Here is an 18,425-nt window from a genome sequence, read left to right as displayed (position 1 = left end):
GGCTTAACCAAGTGCACCCCCCAGGAACCCCTAAATCCATAGAATTTCTTTTGTGACTGGAATCGTAGCATGTCTTAGGATGAAAATACTCAGTTCTAATCTGGTAACTTGCTTCCAGATAGGTCTACCGATAACAGCATCCTAGGCAAATCTGCCTCAACCCTGTCCTCTGAGATCATCAGCAAGAAGTGTGTTTACCAGGATTCCAGTTCTGCAAAGGAGGCTCCTCAAAAGAAGGAAGCATCCACCCACCTGAGAGACTCTGTGTCAGAGAGAACCCAGAGCTTGGACGGCAGCATACTCGCTTCTCTCCATGTCACCTTGTGCTCTAAGGTAAGGAATACACTCCTGTTTCTAAATTCACTTTGATGAGCTGATTTATTTGTAATCACCCCGATCAAAGTCCTTCTTTGTATTGAAGTTAAAATCTTCTATGCAGCCTATAATTCTCCTTCTCTTGGGCTGGTAGAAAGTTGGCCACCATCCTCCTCTGTGTTGTCATGGAAAACTGGAATGCTTCATGATAGCTAAAAAGAATTAAATAGGTATATCCAGGATTCAGAAAAGTAAACCATAGCAAGTCAGACAAAGAGTTAAAATTTCTTTTTATTTTGTTTTGTGTTAACAGTTTGTGAGAATCTTGCCCTCTGCTCTGTGATACTGCTATAGCTGCATCACATAAAAATCATCTCCTTCTCTGCCACACTGATATTTGAATAAATTGATGCCCTGAAAAGATGCACAGTGTCTTTGCAAAGACCACCCTCAAAACTTTATTCCCATAGATTATGCTTCCATATGACTTCACCCCCACAGACTTTTAAGTCAACCATTCCAATCCTCTTAGCCCATGGACAGGGTCCCCTCTTCACATCTTCCCATAATTTTTCTCCAAAGCCTACTCTATCTCACCAGCACCCTTAAAATATGATGCCCCAAAATTCGCTACAGCACTCCAATGAGGTAGTGTTTTAAAAGGCCCAAATGTATGGCCCCATTTTCTCTCTCCTTTTCAGGACACCTCCTACTTATTTGTATGTATGTCTGTCCTGGAACAAAAGGAAAGCACTGAAAAATCAAATTAATTGGTATTACTGAGCCTCTCCACTAACGACTCACGTGCCATCACGGTGCACAATAGGATTGATCAACATGCCGAAGTGCAGATACTGAAAGAATCTGCTCCAGAGAACATCCCAGCATGACCCAACACCTCCTCCAGACAAAATCCAGGCTGGAACCAGCCAGCAAGATTGAGCTTGCTGCTGGGATTGTCCCAGGCCCTGAAGAGAACTGAACAGTGGTCTGGTGAAATTTCTAGCATATTTTGAAAGGAAATGTTTTGTCCAGATATACATAGTTGGATTTGAATAATGCATATATGATAGGACTCCACCAATGGTAGTCCCAGAACCGGAAGTGTGTTAAGAATTTGGAGAGAAACTAGGAAAGAATAAGCATTGAATAAATACAGGGTAAAACATGCTTTGTATCTTTCACATGTAGATGGAAATTTTTATTTGGTTATAAAGAAAAAGTTTCTGATTCTTGGGCAAAAAAATAATAAGAAATTATTCCGATTATGAGTCTTTCCCTGAAAAACATTTATATAAGATTTCTTTATATAAGATTTCTCTGATAGACAGAGAAAAGTATACAGTAGATCAGTGTAGACAGCATATACAGTAGATCAGTGGTCCCTAAATCCGCTTAACAGAATCAGTACGGAAGAATTTTAGATGCAGATTTCAGACTTAACGAATCAAAATCCTGAGAGAGAACCAGGAAAGTTATTTATAAATCTGAAGATCTAAATCTACATCTGTTTCTGGTGGTTGTCCAGGTTTGGGAGCCATTGTGAGGATGACATCCTGTTGCACCTTCCAGAGGTAAGATCAAACTTTTTGTCTTCTGAGGCTGGTCCATAGTTGTAGTTTTTTGTCTTGTTATATTGAACTTTTAAATAATAATCCCTGCTTTTGTTCAAGACTAATGTCATACACTAGCATGATACACATGTTAGCCCCACTTATAACAATTCTTCATTCTCTGAGAACTTCCCAGTCTATAGGAAGGCACCCAGTAGACTTTTTTATATGATACAACCAAATCCCCTGGCTTCTGTTTAGTGGAATGAGAATGTTCCAAGAAGAGCAAGTCGGAAGCCCAGCCCCCTAGAAATATGAAATCAGGAGCTAGAGTGAAAGTTAGTCTTTCAGTGTGGCTAGACCTTGTTGACTTGGAAATGGCTGGCTGACATCTTCCACTGGACAGAGACACAGGAAGGGCTTTTCCCCCAAGAAAGAAGACAACAGAGGCACAGAAAGAAGCAAGAGACCAGCAAGAGTACTCTCCGGATCTCCAACAGGCTTCCAGCACCTATTATGATCTTCCCAAGGCCCTCATTGCTTTCTAGCCCTCGGGTCCCATGAGCCACCCTTCCTCCTTCTAATTATTTTTGTTATTTAAAAGCTACCTCAAGATGTCACTTGCAGCAAGTGATCTACCAATGTGCCTACTTCCACCTGATAATGAATGACATATTCTCCAGGCAAGAGAGGTTCCGTGTCCCTCCCCACCATGGTGACCAAAGTCATTCTTTTCCCAAGTGTAACAGTTCAGAGGACATATGACAGCTTCCTTTACATTTGATGATCTCTATACACTATGCATCTGTGAACACTGATATGATGGGGGAAAAAAAATCTATGTTCTTTATTAATATGGGAAAAAAGTGCCTAAACATGGTCTGGGACCAAATCATTTTGTAAGATTATTTACAACCTTCTGGGAAAAAAATGACCATTCCTGAATAAAAATACTTCAACAATTTTCTGATAAACTTTCATAATAGCTTAAGATCTCCTCTGGGAACTTGCTACCCACCCTTAGAGTCGTCTGTCAGGAATCAAATGGTATTTAACCAGACATTGCTTTTTATTCAATCCCATCAAAGACTCTCTAGCCCATTCTCTTTTCCTATAAAACATTCTTACCAAAAGAATATCTTTGAATTGGTAAGGTCTTTTTCCTTGCAGCAGGTGTGAAATGAAATTTAACAGCAGCTCATAGAAAAATCATCTGAAATTTTTTTTAAAAATCATCATGTTGGGTCTTTACAAAGGCCTTTTTTTAGTTATTGCGGCAGTTTACATCAGCCAATTGGCTGTGACTTTACTTCAGACCCCTTTAGACAAGCTCTTTATTGCTTTGTTCAAAAACATCCATTCAGCATTGATAATGAATTAGAGTATCTGCTGTCCTCTTAGAGGTCTTCAAAATCCTGCTGCTGTATTACTTGAAATGCTTCAGTACTAAGCTTAAAAACGTTGCCTGTCTACAGCTTTCTCATCTACACCCTTGCTCATCTAGACTGTGGTTTGGCATCTGATATAACTAATTTGCTTCTCCCAGAAAAACCCTATCAGATTGTTTTCTCCTTTCTGGCATTACTTAGATCTCAATTGCTGGGCATATTGCAAAACAACATCGGTCCCCTTTTCTTTTGCCAATGAGTGTGTGTGTGTGTTCGTTACTTCAAATCTTTGTTAGTGTCCATGATGTGCAAAGAGTCCTTTACATTTCTGGTCCTCCAGGAGGTAAGGGAATGGATAACAGAAAAATAAAGCTCCATAATGCAATAAATCCAGACCCCCTCATGTTTCAGGATGATAATATGCACTTAGTTAAACACATCAGAAGACATCTAAGAAAATTTTTAATATTGAAAAGAAATGCATAAATGTACTGAAGTCTTTCAAAGAAGCAACTACCAGACATGACCTTGTACAACCCCAAGCAGCTGTCCTGAGGATCCTGTCTCAAAACCTTATGGCAGCTGCTTCCTTTAAATCCCTTCTCCTATCCCAACTCCAGCAAAGGCTTACCATTTTCTTTCTCTGTCTCAACCCCTTTCCCTTAGTCTAACATCCCAAACTGAACCTTTTCTGTCAGAAGCAGCTCCAGGCCCTTTCTAGCCATTTAAGGTTTTTTGAGCATCTACAGTTTTTATTATCTTAAGGAGTATGAGTCCAGGCCTGGAAGCCGTTCCACCAAATGGCCTTTGTCTTTACTAGCGGGTCCAGGGGAGTCAGCAAGACTGTTTATACTCAGATAACAATAACTCTGCCTCCAGTAGAGCTGTGATGTGACGCAACATGGGACAAGGGCCATATATACAAGTTGAAAGGCAGCAAAGGCATCTAGAGGAGTGCAAGGTTGTTTCTGTTTGTGAGGACTAGCCAAGTTTCATGGGCCAAGGGATGCAAATCAACTCAGAGTTGACACATGAGTCCTCCAGACGGCACCAAGCCTCCCTACCCACACGTGGATAAATGGGAATTTGCCACACCAGGCCTCCCTTCCTGATACTCTCCAGCCTGGCCAAAGGCATTTCTATCCAGATATCTCAAGGCCTTTTGCTGGCCAGGGTTGTCATGTGCCAGCCACCATGGTACTGGACAAAGCATAGAAGAGTTTCTGCTGATAGAACACACCGACCGGTGCAGAAAGAAGTTATCAGAGGAGGCCTTAGGATGCCTCTCTCCAGAAAGGGCTGCTAGCCAGGTTGCCCCTTGACTGGCACATGGGAACTTGGATTTCAGGACAATTCCCGCCATTCCCAGAAGAGGTAAGAAAGCCTTACTGTGCTCAGTTGTGCAAACCATGTGATTAATGCTGAACACCTGCTTTCTTTCTGGGAGTCTGGAATTGTAGTGTTTATTAGGGAAAGTATGCCTGTGTGACCAGTCTCCAGCAAAACTCCTGGACACTGAGTCTCTAATGAGCTGTGCTGGAGAAATCAAGCACACCCTGTGCAATTCCACTGGAAGAGGACTCTTGGAAGTTTGTGCCTGGTTTCCCCCAGACTTCACCCTATGCATCATTTCTCTTTGCCTGTTTTCCTTTGAATCCTTTCGCTGGGATAAACTATAGTCATGCAAATCACAGAAACTAAGCATGTTTTGAGACTCCTGACAACATGAGCCCTTCTACTTACACAGACTCATCTCCTTACACTCCTGCCCTTGCTCACTCTGCTCCTTTCTGTTCCTCAAACAATCCAAGTTCTCTCCTGCCCCCAGGGACTTTGTATGTCCCAGCTCCTCTGTCTGGAATATTTTCCCCTATAACTTCTTATGACTTATCCTTCAGGTCTCAGCTCATGTGTAACCTCCTCAGACACTCAGACACCTTCCCTGACCACCACCAATGGAATTATATTACCTCTCACATCATCCCGTTTACTTACTGTCTACCAATCTAACCTATAATTCTCCTTTTTATTTACTTAAATACAATTAGACTGCAGTACCATAGGGCATGGGACTTACCTATCTTATTTACAATATATTCTTAACATTTTTGACACAAAAAGAATTCAGTCTGTATCTGCTGATAGATTAAATGAATATGCCCCTGTGTGCAGATCAAAATATCCAAGGGGGTAGGAGCGGATTCTTAGAAATCCATTCCAGCATTTTCCATTCTATAGAAGTCCATTTTACATACTGGAATTCCTTTTTTAAAAAAAAGAAAACAAAACACCACTGCTCTCTGTGTGCACATGGCCTTTCAGGGCTGATTTTAGCACTTCTCCTGAAACACCACAAACATCTTAGTCCTTGTTCAAACAGCTGGCTATAATTGACCTGAGCTCATGTTTCACTGCAAGATGCGGGAATTAGTAATGATCCTTCTTGCTATTGGTAAGAACTCAGATTCTGGCAAGGCAGTGCTCTGTCAACATATTTCAAAATGCTTACTCCCTAGTGACCTTCTCCTCCTTGCATGTATTTACAAGAGTTATAAAAACAAATGCCAAATGCTGAACAATAAAAGAAAAAAACCCTTTCAGTTTAGATTTCGAAAGTCAGTTGCTCTGCAAAAACACAAAATAATCCTGCCAAAATGTGAAACAAAGAGAAGTATGAATAACTTCCCTAATGACTTCCTCTCTTCCAGGAGCTCTTGGATCATTCACAGGACCTGGCCTTATATTCTGAAAACTGTCATTCTTAACTTCTTTCAAGTGAAAAAAAGCAGAGGTCAAAGACAAGAGGCCCTCTAAAATGCACTGCTATTTAAGGACTCCTTCATGATCAGAGTTCAAAGCCAGAAGACTTCAGTGAAGTACTCCAGCTCATCTGGCTCTCTAGGATCAGACTTTAAGTTTGCAAAGATAGGGGTGTGTCTTAGGTATAGAAAGAGACCCGACCTTGCAATACACTTGGCTGTCAGAGACAAGATGAAATCTGCTAGATGCAATGTCCATTGTCTTTGGCCTTGACCTGAGCCATGCTAACCTTTCAAAGTCATACGTCCTACTATTTTCCAACATGTACCTTAAGCTCCCATCATATTGAAATTTTCACAATTACTCAGGTAGGCCAAGCTCTTTTACATTTCTGAGTCTTTGTACATAGCCTTCCTCTACGTCTATGTATTTCTCCTTCCTTTTCTACCTTGAGGAAAACTATGCGTTCTCCAAGAAACTGTTGAGGTGCCACTCTCTTGTGAAGCCTTCCCAAATTTCCCAGTTAGTGGCTCCCTCCTCTGTGTTCCTATTGCCCTTTGGGGAAACCTTGATGATAGCACCTCGGATATTATATTTTAAATTTGTGTGTGTGTGTGTGTGTGCATCTTTCTCCCCTGCAGCCAGGCTGTGAGTTCTTTGGAGGCAGCCAGCTTCATTCATCTTTGCATCTTTATTGTTTGGTAGCTTCCTAAGTGCTGATTAACTAGCTGAAGAATCATAATTGAGACTTCGGGTGTTTGACTCCAAGTACTAATCTGGGGATTGTTAAGATAAAACTAAATGTAAAATGCTGTAACGTGTTGGAGATTTCCATTTACAGCATTCTAAAAGGTTTGATACAAAAAAAATTAAGGAATTTTATATACCAAAGAAAGCGTCAATTATGTCCTGTCTTCCTTTAAATATAGACAGGCTGCATATCAAAATTTTTTTCCCTTTTAAGGGTCTTGGAGCCTATACTCTATAAATTTTGTTGGTGTTTTATAGAGCCCAACCCCCACCCCACTTCATCCTGGCTACGTGTTCGGGAAGGTCTTTTACACACCAAGGGAATGTTAATACCCAAGCTTTATGGAAGATTGGCTGAAGAAAAATTAACTCATGAAGCCCAGGACCATAGGAAAAGAATTATGGAATGTGTGGCTGTTTATCTCCAGGAAGATTTACTATCTCACCTGAAGAGACACGCTGCCGTGTGACAGGAATTTATTTACAGCTCAAGCCTGACCTTTTTCCATGTTGAGGGAGATTGCATTACTGGGTAGCTTGGGGATTTATTGTCTCTGTTTAGCGGCGCTGACATTTCCTGACTATTGGCTGCAGAAGCCCTTCTAAGCTCAAGCACAGAAAATCCTGACCCTGATGTCCCACCTCTACCTAGGGCTACATTTCTCAGGGCAAAGTATTAATAGGTTTAAAGGACAAAGTTTCTTGGACGAGAATAAGAGCACAGGGGACAGGTGATACCTTGCCACCTCCCATAGAAATCAAGACAGATAAGTTCAAGTAGACGTGGGACCCTAGGAGCCCAGCAGGGTGAGAAGACAGGTGGCAGATGCAAGGATATAAAACTTCAGGGAAATGAAATAGGACCCTCCTGCCCTTCCCCTCTTTCCATCTCCTTTGGCTTCCTTCTGCTCCATATCTAGGTCACAGCACACAGTCTTCCAAACCAGAGATGCCATTCTCAAATTGGCTTCTGCTCCAATTACAGGTGATCTTTAGACAAACATTAAATAGACTGCCAAGCAGCTCTGTGTATCCTAAGTATATTTTAAGTGTCCTTTTGCTAAATATCCTTTTTTCTTTTTTTTTTTCCCTCCACTCTCACCATTTCTATAAACGTTGGGGTTAAAAAAAATGTTGGGGTTTTTTAGATATTTTTAAAATCTATCCAAGGAAATTCAAAATAAAAAAATCTCTCAGACTAAGAAAACACAGTGTCTTGGTGATTAATAAATTGTGATTAACAAAACCAATGTTCCCAATTAAATTAGAGAGTGAACTTGATTCAGGATAGGGACATTTTTAATGGAGAGAACTATCTATATGCACCAAATTTAATGAGTCACTTCAAGTATAGCCTATTTGACTTCATTAGGTTCACAGAGATAAATATCATATGCAGCAATTAACCAAGAGAATGTTGATTTAACTATCAAATCGCCTTTGCCCCATCTGTAGTGTTTGCCATTAATCACAGTCATATACAAAACTTCAAGACACAAATGGACACGAATTACTGTGTTCTTCTAAAGGCATGTCTTCTTAAAATTCTGTGCATTTTTTATTCATGTTCAAGTTACATGCTTCAAACTATGGAATGAAAAGGCTAGAAAGAGACCTAGTTATCATTTTGAACAGGTTTTTCCAACCAATTTTTTAAGCAGAGAAACTCCCCCCCCATCTACCCCCAAAAAAGAGGCCCATCAAGTAAAATAAAGAAGAGCAGAGTTTCTTATCAGGAAGTCTTGGAGATCCATTTCTGTCTCTCTTTTTAAAAAAGAAATATTTTATTCATTATTTAAAAGACAAAGAGCATGAACATGGGGAAGAGTGGAGGGAGAGAGAGAATCTCAAGCAGACTCTATGCTGTGCTTGGAACCCAATGTTGGGCTCCGTCCCACAGTCCTGAGCTCATGGCCTGAGCAGAAATCAAGAGTCAGATGCTTAACCAACTGAGCCCCCCAGGCACCCTTGCAAACCCATTTTTTTGGGGGGGTCTCATCCCCTCCTTGCTGTTGGCCTGGCCCCTCAGCCCAAGATCTCCTAGGTATCAATAAAAGATATAGAAGTGCCAAACCCTTACTTGGGACAGTCTGAAGGCAGATAAGCTGGGGGAAAAGCTCTCATTTTATAGTTAATGAAAATGAATCCAAGACAAGTTAAACTACTTTCTTAAATCTGCACAATCAACTAACCCGAAGCTAAAACCCAGGCGTCTATGACACCAAACTGATTCCCATTGATATCCACATCTCTTTTGGAGCAGAATTCTGGAAAACAAGCCCTTTACATCTGGTTAGAGAAGACATAATTCACTGCTGCCTTCATTGCTCAAGATAGAGGTCATTTTTTTATCACACGGTTTGCTATAGCAGGTAATGAACATCTATCAAGCCACAATCATGGAGTTTCTTCTGTTAAAAATAGAACTGCTGTATTATTCACAACAGCCAAGGTATAGAAACAACCTAAGTGAATGTCAGCAAAGACGATGTGACATATGTACGTACATACATAATGGAATATTATTCAGCCATGAGAAGGAAGGAAATCCTGCCAGTTGTGACATCATGAATGAAATTTGTGGCCATTATGCTCGGTGAAATAAGCCAGAGAAAGGCAAACACGGCACGATGTCACCTTTAAAAAAAATAAAATCCATAGAAACAGAGCAGAAAAGTGGCCAAAGACTAGAAGTTGGGGAAAATAGGAAGAAGTTGGTAAAAGGATACTGACTTTCAGCTATAAGATAAATAAGGTCCAAGGATCTAATGCAAAACGTGGTGACTGTAGTTGATAACACTGTATTGTATAGCTAAAATTTGCTAAGAGAACTTAAATATTCTCACCAAAAACAAATAAATAAACAAACAGTGAGGTGATGGATGTGTTAATTAACTAGATGGGGGCAATCTTTTCACAATGTGCAAGTTTTTTTATTAAATCACCACGATGTACATTTTAAATATCTTACAATTTTACATGTGAATTATATCTCAATAAAGCTGAAATTTCAAAAAAAATAAGTGTATTCCATATAATGGATAGCCATGTATTTCCACCAAGTACAGCATTTCAGTTGTCACGTTTGTCATGAACAACTAGTAATGCTTAGAAAGCATTTGAAAAATATAAAATATGGCATAATTTAGACATAAGAATATGAAGTCATTTCCTAAAAATGAGAACGTGAATCCGTGAGTCCCGTGGCCTGAACACCACATACCTGTCCCAACTTCTTCCTATTTTCCCCAACTTCTAGCCTTTGGCCACTTTTCTGCTCTGTTTCTATGGATTTTATTTTTTTTAAAGGTGACACTATGCTTGACTCCAGATGATGGAGATGCAATGTCGCAAGTAAGAGAGGACAGCCTGTGACACAAGGGAGCAAATATGGCCCAAAATTGAAGTAGCCTCTGCAGACATTCAGATGTTCAGAGTGGCTGTTGGCTGTATGGTCCTTGTTTGTTTTCTAGAATAAGTTTATTATTCTTACTGTTTACATCAACCCTGAATTTAAGGTAACTACTTCCTGTTACTGTCCATTTTATTTTGTTTATACCAGAAAAAAGAGGAAAGGAGATAAAGTATTCCCAAGACAGTATAAAGTGATCCAAGCTAATTAAATGCAGTAAGAGCCAAGTGACGGATTAGCCTTTCATCCCATTAGCCCACATGCATAAACCAAAGTCATAAACATTTAGTAAGTTCTTTGTCATTTATTTTAATGCTTTTTAAATGTGCTCAAGGAGAAAAATTTATGATGTGTTTCTCCAGCATTCTGGTTTATGAAGGTTCTATTTATCAATAACTAATTTATTTCTATAATAGAATATCAGTTTACCAAGAATGCTTCATGTAGTAAATATGTGGAATTAATGTACAAGGCTCTAATTATTGAATAATATAGGTAAGAATGTAAGTACTTACTGAAGAAAGTATATGTACTGAATGTGCAAGAAGCAATGTAAGAAGGAAAAATGTTTTAAGTATTTAGAGGAAAGAAGGATTTTTAAAAACCACGTGCGTAAGACGAATACCATATGATCTTACTTATATGTGGAATCTTCAAAACAAAACAAAACAAGAAAACCAAGCTTGTGGATAAAGAGAACAGATTGGTGGTTGCCAAAGGCAAGGGATGGAAGTGGACAAATGGGTGAAGGAGCTCAAAAGGTACAAATTTCCAATTATAAATAAGTAAGTCATGGGTGTGTAACGTACAGCATGGTCACTATAGTTATACTGTTTTTGCATTATTTGAAAGTTACTAAGAGAACAGATCTTAAAAGTTCTCATTATAGGAAAAAAAATTCTGTAACTATGTATGGTGACAGATATTAACTAGCCTTATGTGGTGATCATTTTGCAATATATACAAATATTAAAGCATCACATTGTACACCTGAAACTAATACAGTGTTATATGTCAATTATACCTCAGTAAAAAAAATAATAATAAAATTTAAATTTAAAAAAGTTACATGGGTTTAAAGTCTTGCCATAAATAAAAGAGCTCCAAAGCTCAGGATACCACCCCCTTATTAAAAACCTAAATTAAAAAAAAAAAAAACACTAAATTTTTGCTGGGTTGAGCACTGGGTGTTATACTATATGTGGGCAAAATGAATTTAAATTTTAAAAAATGTAAAAAAATAAAAACCTAATTTTTTAAATAAAGATCTTATTTATTTATTCATAAGAGACACACAGAGAGAGAGGCAGAGACACAGGCAGAGGAAGAAGCAGGCTCCATGTGGGGAGCCCGATGTGGGACTCATTCCCAGAACCCTAGGATCACGCCCTGAGCCCAAGGCAGATGCTCAACCACTGAGCCACCCAGGCATCCCTAGAAACCTAAATTTTAATCCAATGAATTTAGAACCACTCCAGCAAGGTTACCATAGTAGGATTTTAAGTATTATGATGATATGTCTGTTAGGTAAAAATGACTGCCTCTATAGCACACTTGCTGGGAGGTTTACCTTAGTCAACCTATTAAGTCAAACATAGTCACTTAAGCTTCAGTCAATGGCTTATAGAAAGTCACTAAACATTTTAAGCCACAGACATAATATGCAAAGACCCTGTTGGTCTTGCCTTCCTTTAAAACAATTCAGGTTGAGTCTTCAAGAATTAAGCGCCACAGGAAGAGTGGTAGGAGCCATAGGATGCAGTCCTCAAGCCAAAGAAACAGAGTTCTATTGAAAAGACAAGATAGGCACCCCAAGGGCTTTGGCAAGCAGTGTCATGTCATGGTCAATAGAATACAGCAAGGTACCCAGGGCATAGCCAGGTAATCTCAGAGGGATTAGACACTCTGAGCAGACCATCTGAGAAAAAGGGAGCTTGACTAGCCCTTGAAGAAAGGAGTGATATTGGGAAGGTAGAAAAATAGGGTAGGGCATTCCAGGCTAGAACCCAGAATAGCAACCCGGTGAAGGTGGTGGTGACCAGGTCTCACTCAGGAGCTAACAGGACCTTTGCCTGAAGAGAGGGCACCTGTCAGGGTGTTGATGGGGGAGGGAGGGGCAAGCAGATGGTAAAGGGTCTTCATTGCTGCACCGATGAGTTTAAATCCCATTCAGTGGGGCAACCACTAAAATAAAAAAATTATGTCAAATATTATCCCATGTATGATTGAAAAATAGACCCAGGTGCATATTTATGTACATACAAAAATGCCCAGAAAACCACCCGCAATGATACACAAAAAACCATTATCAATGGCTGCCTCTAGAGTGGGGAGGAGTCAGAGTTGAAATGGATCGAAGAGGAACATCAGCTTTTTATTTGATACCTTTCTGGGTTTCATGGGGTTTTTGTTTGTTTGAGGCTTTTTAAATAACAGGTCATATTAAATATCACTGATATATATCACTTTTTATATTAAATATCACTGATATATATCACATTTAAAATGTAGGGGGGGAATAAAATAAAAATAAATAAAATGCAGGGTGGTTTTTTTTTAGAATCAATTTGGGGTGGTTTGTTCCATTTTTAAAACAAAAATGTAACTTTTCTTATGTAAAAGAAGAAAGTAAAATCCTGGGTCAACCCGTCCGACATGGTCTTTGCTAACTGGAGCCTCATTTCAGGACTCTTGATGTTCTAAACGCAAGTGCTGCCTCAGTAGTACAACAGAGAGATGTTAAGTTGAAGAGAACCTACGACCTGCTGGAAGAACAGCAACCTGCAAGAGTCAAGGAGTCAGCATCTCAAACCGGATCTGTGGTTTGCTCTCAACGCAGACTCTTGCCTCAGAGGTGCGCGCAGGCCGCACTGCTGGGGACCACAGGCTTCGGAAGGGCGGCTGGTTGACATGTATTGAGTCAACGAGGCAGGTGGTATCGTCACAGATGAGGAAACAGGTGCATGGACCTGTGGCATACTGTGGCCCATGTGACACCCACCTCATTGGATTCCTGAGCCTGGGTTCTCAGATCCTCCGGCCCCAGCTTCGCATCACGGCCACCAGCATCATGATTCCCCACGCTGCAGATTTCTCATCTATGAGGTAAGCATGAAATGAGATCATATATTAAGGGGGTACCTGGGGGGCTCAATGGTTGAGCATCTGCCTTTGGCTCAGGGCATGATCCTGGGGTCCCAGGATCGAGTCCCACGTCGGGCTCCATGTCTCTGCCTCTCTCTCTTGTGTCTCTCATGAATAAATAAGTAAAATCTTAAAAAAGAGAGAGAGATCATATATGAAAGAACCTAGCCTACTTTGGCACATAGTAAATGCTCAGTAAAGTTTTGAATGTTCAATCTGAAGACTAGTTTTTCTGATTTTACCACAAGTTTCAAAAGAGGGCCTGGAGGGTGCCCCCCACTTGCAGTGGTCTTTGTGCCTCATGGGCAAGCTTCAAGCACTTGGTGCTGGAAAAGCTGGTGTTGAAGCCGAGCTGCAGGAAGGGCAAACACTGAGATGCAGACTTCACTCCCCTGATCACACGAGAGTGGGAGGTGGAGGGGCAGCCTGCGGGCTCACAACCAAGGAGAACACCTGCAAGCTGCCCATCTCTGCAACATCTGCTTTCAGACACATCTGCAGTCTTCTCCTGGTGCCACTGCCAACCTCAAGAGGGGGCCATGTGGGGGCGCCCGGGAGGCTCAGTGTGTTCAGTGCCTGGGTCATGATCTCAGGGTCATGGGATCCACCCCCCCACACACACACCCGGCTAGGGCTCTGCGGGGAGTCTGCTTGAGATTTTCTCCTCTTCCTGCCTCTCCTCCTGCTCCTTGGCATGCTCTCTCTCTCTCTCTCTCTCTAAAATAAATAAAGAAATAAGAAAAACCTTTTAAAAAGAGAGGGAGAACTATATGTCAAACTCTAGTTACTGGGGCACCTGGGGGGGGGGCTCAGTGGTTGAGCCTCTGCCTTTGGCTCAGGGTGTGACCCCAAGGTCCCGGGATCGAGTCCCACGTTGGGCTCCCTGTATGCAGCCTGCTTCTCCCTCTGCCTGTGTCTCTACCTCTCTCTCTCTCTGTGTCTCTCATGAATAAATAAATAAAATCTTTAAAAAAATCACTAATCAAGCATCATTTTTGAAGGGTATTTTTTCAGTCAATTTAATCCTTGCTTGTTAATATATTTCCTGTAATGAAAATTTATTTTTTTCAAAAGATTTTATTTATTTGAGAGAGAGCGAGAGAGCATGAGTGAGGGGAAGGGCAAAGAGAGATGGGGAAGCAGGTTCCCCACTGAGCAGGGAGCCCGATGTGGGATTTGAACCCCCGACCTTAAGATCATAACCTGGGCCAAAGGCAACCGCTTAACTGAGCCACCTGGGGCCCCTGTAATGAAAATTTAAATTAAGCTTTAATGTAGCCTGTTTTGTGAGGGTTTAAAAAAAAAAGTTTTAAAAATAGAAAAAAGAAAGAGTTTAAATGTTGTCGATCTGTGGATGGAACTACCCAGGGAAAATGTGTGGGAGGCACGCTGCATGGTGTTGGTTAGCAGCTTTTGCTTCTGTCCTTTTCAGCCTCACTTTATTTTTTATCATAATTTCCTCTGTCAACTGGTATGCTTTAAAAAGGATTTTTTTTTTAAAGATCTGTGGTGACAAGTTGCAAAACTAACCTAAAAAAGTCATATTTTTTTCTTTTCTTCTCTAGGTGATTGTCTCTCATGCCTTTCTGAGAAAAATGTCATGAATATTTCATCAAATGTGAGAGAGAAGAATCCCATAAATATGAGCATATTTTTTATGATAATATTCTGTTATGCAACTGCTATCAAATTCTTTTTAATGGGGCACCTACTGTTCCTCGGGTCCTCCATGACTTTGGTTTTCTCAAGCTGTCTCTCTCCACATCTCCCCACAAGAAGGATCTTTGGTTTCCCAAAGTACCCATGGCCAAGTTCACAGGACTTGAGGGGAAGGAACAGACTCCTTCGCCAGCAACTGCTGGCTTCCTAGGAAGCTCTCAACCATCCCCCGATTCCCACTGTCTTATTTTAACATTTTGAGCATTTCTCTTTCCTACAACTTACCCTGTGTCTTGGGCAAGTTACTTAACTTCTCTGGGTCTTTCTGCTCATCTGTAGTAAGGGCCTAATAATTCCTACTTTGTGGGTCATCATGGAGAATAAACATATGTGAAGTTCTGATCGGATCACCTCGAGCGGAGTAAGCCAATCCCTGATGCCCATTATTATAACTATTTGCCTCAAATTTATCTGGTTGCTCTACTTGAGTCAATGAAGGAGGAGCTACTTAGTAAATGGTTAGAAACAAGTAACCCTGTTCCATGGTCCTCCAAGCGAATTTGTCCTTCTTTTGGGTCAGGGTGGCCAGATTGTCCTTGTGGGAAGTCCTTTCCCCGCCTACTTAGTGGCTGCAGGAATGACTCCTGGACGCTGCTGGAGGGTCCGGGCATCTGTCAGAGGTAGTACACCTTGGTCATCTCGTGCTCACCGGGGGGAGGGAGACTGGGATTCCAGTGTCAGCTCCACCGTTTATTAGCATGGAAGGGTGACAATGAAGATTATTCAATCTTGTTTTTTTTCATCTGTGAGCTGGAGATGGATTATAATCGTATCCACTTCCTGGACAAGACAGAGTCGTCGAACACCCAGTGGAATCCAGTAAACTCTACTAACCAGCCTGCCAGCCCCAGCACAGGCGGTGGTCAGGAGCATCAGAGGCGTGCGGGTCTGCTCCCCTCTCAGTCCTGGCAATGGTACCCCAGTCCTCGGGGTCAAGACAACCTCGCCGGAGACTTCTCCTGTTTTCAACGTTGACATGATCCTACACTGGACCTACTTAAATTAGAATCCTCCTCTCCCAAGTCATCCAAAGACAATCATTCTCCCTGATATGCACTCACAGGTCTTGAGAACATAAGCATTGAGTAGCTGGATTCGCACATTAATAATCGGAGCCAAGATTTACTGGGAGCTTCCTCCGGCAATCACTTGTCGTGCATTATGTCATTTAATTTTTACATCAGCCCTGTGGAGTACTATCCTCACTCTACAAATAAAAAAACAAGCTCGGAGAGGTAACCTCACCCAGATTTACAGAGATGCATTTGAAGGTAGACAGTTTAAATGCACAACTACTTGAGGTATGATATACGCCCCTCAAAATGTTCTGTGCTTTAAATCATCTGTTAAATACATATATATGTGTGTGTATGTGTGTGTTACATACATATATATATATATATATATATATGTAAATATATAATTTCAACCTATGTGATGACAGGCCTCTCGCTGACATTGCACCCTGGGGACACAGCTCCCCGCTGACCAAGCTCTCCGCTTCACCATTGCATTGTTCTGAGTCTCTGAACCCGGGCCAAGCTACTGCCACTGTTCATGAAAATCTTTCCTTGGGATCGTGCAAAGAAAACAAAGAGGGAATGCTAAAAACCCGGTGGTAATCTAGAGCTTACACACTATTTAGGGAATGGGCATTCTGTTAAGCAAACATTCCAGTTAAATCAGAGGTGTTGGCGTTTGTGTGGAGCATTAAATGCCAGTTTCCAAAGTATATGCATGTAATTTCTAACACCCAGACTGAGCACGTTTTCATCTGTCCTTGCCAATTCAGAAGTCATGGGTTGTGTCTCAAGGTCATTATCAGGCATATCAATCACCTCAATAAAAACTACCAAAGAGAAAGAAAAGTGCTTCTTCAATGGGATTTACTGGATCACAGAGAGAGGGTATTGTATTTGACGATTGGCTGAAACTGTCCTAAGTTTTTGTTCCTGTGTTTCATCGCACTTAAACCAGAGTCCTTGAGAGCCCTCAGGTAAGTGAAAACCATGTGAATATTTATTTGCCCAGAAGAGTTTACGAGTTCATTTGTAAAGGTGCTTTTGTTCTGGTGTCATGGGCCTTGCAATCTTCCTACAGTCTGATATATTGAACAATGTGGATTTATAGTGTGCAGTCGAGGATGAGAGCTGTGAACACAGGGATGGGCATATGGGAAAGTCACTGGGATCTGTCTAAAAAATTGCATCAAAGAAATTTTCTGTTTCCCAGGGTCTCCCTTTCCTTTATCTACTACCAACCCCACAGAACACATCCCACTCCCAACCCTGGGAGTCTTTCTCCACTACCCTATTCTTTCACCTACCTTAAGGTTCAGCATCAACTTGCCAGGAGACCTTAGTTCTGAGTCCTCACTTTCAGAATCCCACTGCCTCAGTGAGGTGCTTAGGAAAGCCATCTCCGGCTCTGACTCCATCCCTAGTGGACTGTGCCAGATAAGGGAGTCAGTACCTGTTGCGCGCGCTGCGGCAACATGATCAGGGTCCTGAGGATAAGGGGATGAGGAAAATAAAAGAAAAGTAAAGAGATGGGGACAGGAGGGACACAGTGGATGATGTCCAAGCAGTGCCAGCTTTATTCAAGGTTTTACAACATTTTATAGCATGAGCAAAACAAAGACAAGAAGGTGTTTATTTTTAGCAGGTTTGTGAAACTCTCCAAAGTTCCCTTTTCTCAGCATGCAAGACAGACTCACAGGTGCCAGAAGACCTTGGTAAATAGATAAGCTTGTTGCTCCAGATGTGCATACTTCAAAGGAATATTAGGTATGGTAAACAGACCAGCAAGGACAGACAGACCCTTATTTACATTTATGACCAGGGCAGAATAAGTTGTATCTATTGTGTTATGTGGGCGATCACGTACAAGCGAGCCCTGAGAACCATTGCTCGAGCCCTTTCTCAAGCGTCTACCAACTATTCACCCTTTAGGCTCCCGAGCATTTTGAGTGAATGAGGGACGCAAGTCCGGGCCTGGTTTGGTTCAGTTACTCCAGCTAGTCCGTGGTCGCCCACAGTGCCTTAAGAGCTAAGGCCATGCTGATCCCCTACAGATACCTCTAGGGTCTCAGCACGTCTGGCAGCATTGCTAAACAGGACTTCTCCTGTTTATCTATGGGTTCTCCCTTATGTCATATATTGTTGGTTCAAAACCTCGGAAGTTTCCTGGGTAAGATCTGAAATTGGCCCCATCCATGAAGGGCAAAGAAAAACTGAAGGAAGAGGCCACTCCAGACTGGTGGGTAGAGTTTTGATAAGCAAGGCCACTTACCAGGCTCGTTGGGGGTGGCCACAGGACCAGTAGATCTCCACACCACCTGCCACATCTTAAAAGTTTATACAGAGGCCCTAACTGGGTCCAGTC

At 41.4% G+C, this 18,425-nt stretch overlaps 1 long non-coding RNA gene across 1 annotated transcript; it reads right to left on the bottom strand.

Moving 5' to 3' along the window:
• Positions 1-359: 359 nt before the first annotated feature.
• On the bottom strand, positions 360-18,423 carry LOC140642500 (uncharacterized). The gene is made up of 5 exons (XR_012038916.1): positions 18,333-18,423; positions 17,368-17,547; positions 13,947-14,039; positions 13,180-13,276; positions 360-527 (listed from the first exon to the last, which is right to left on the bottom strand). It is a non-coding gene; the product is annotated as an uncharacterized lncRNA (long non-coding RNA).
• Between the last annotated feature and the right edge of the window lie 2 nt (positions 18,424-18,425).

This window comes from Canis lupus, chromosome 11, assembly GCF_048164855.1.
Source record: "Canis lupus baileyi chromosome 11, mCanLup2.hap1, whole genome shotgun sequence".
Classification (NCBI taxonomy): domain Eukaryota; kingdom Metazoa; phylum Chordata; class Mammalia; order Carnivora; family Canidae; genus Canis; species Canis lupus.
This window is presented reverse-complemented; position numbering and strand designations above follow the sequence as displayed.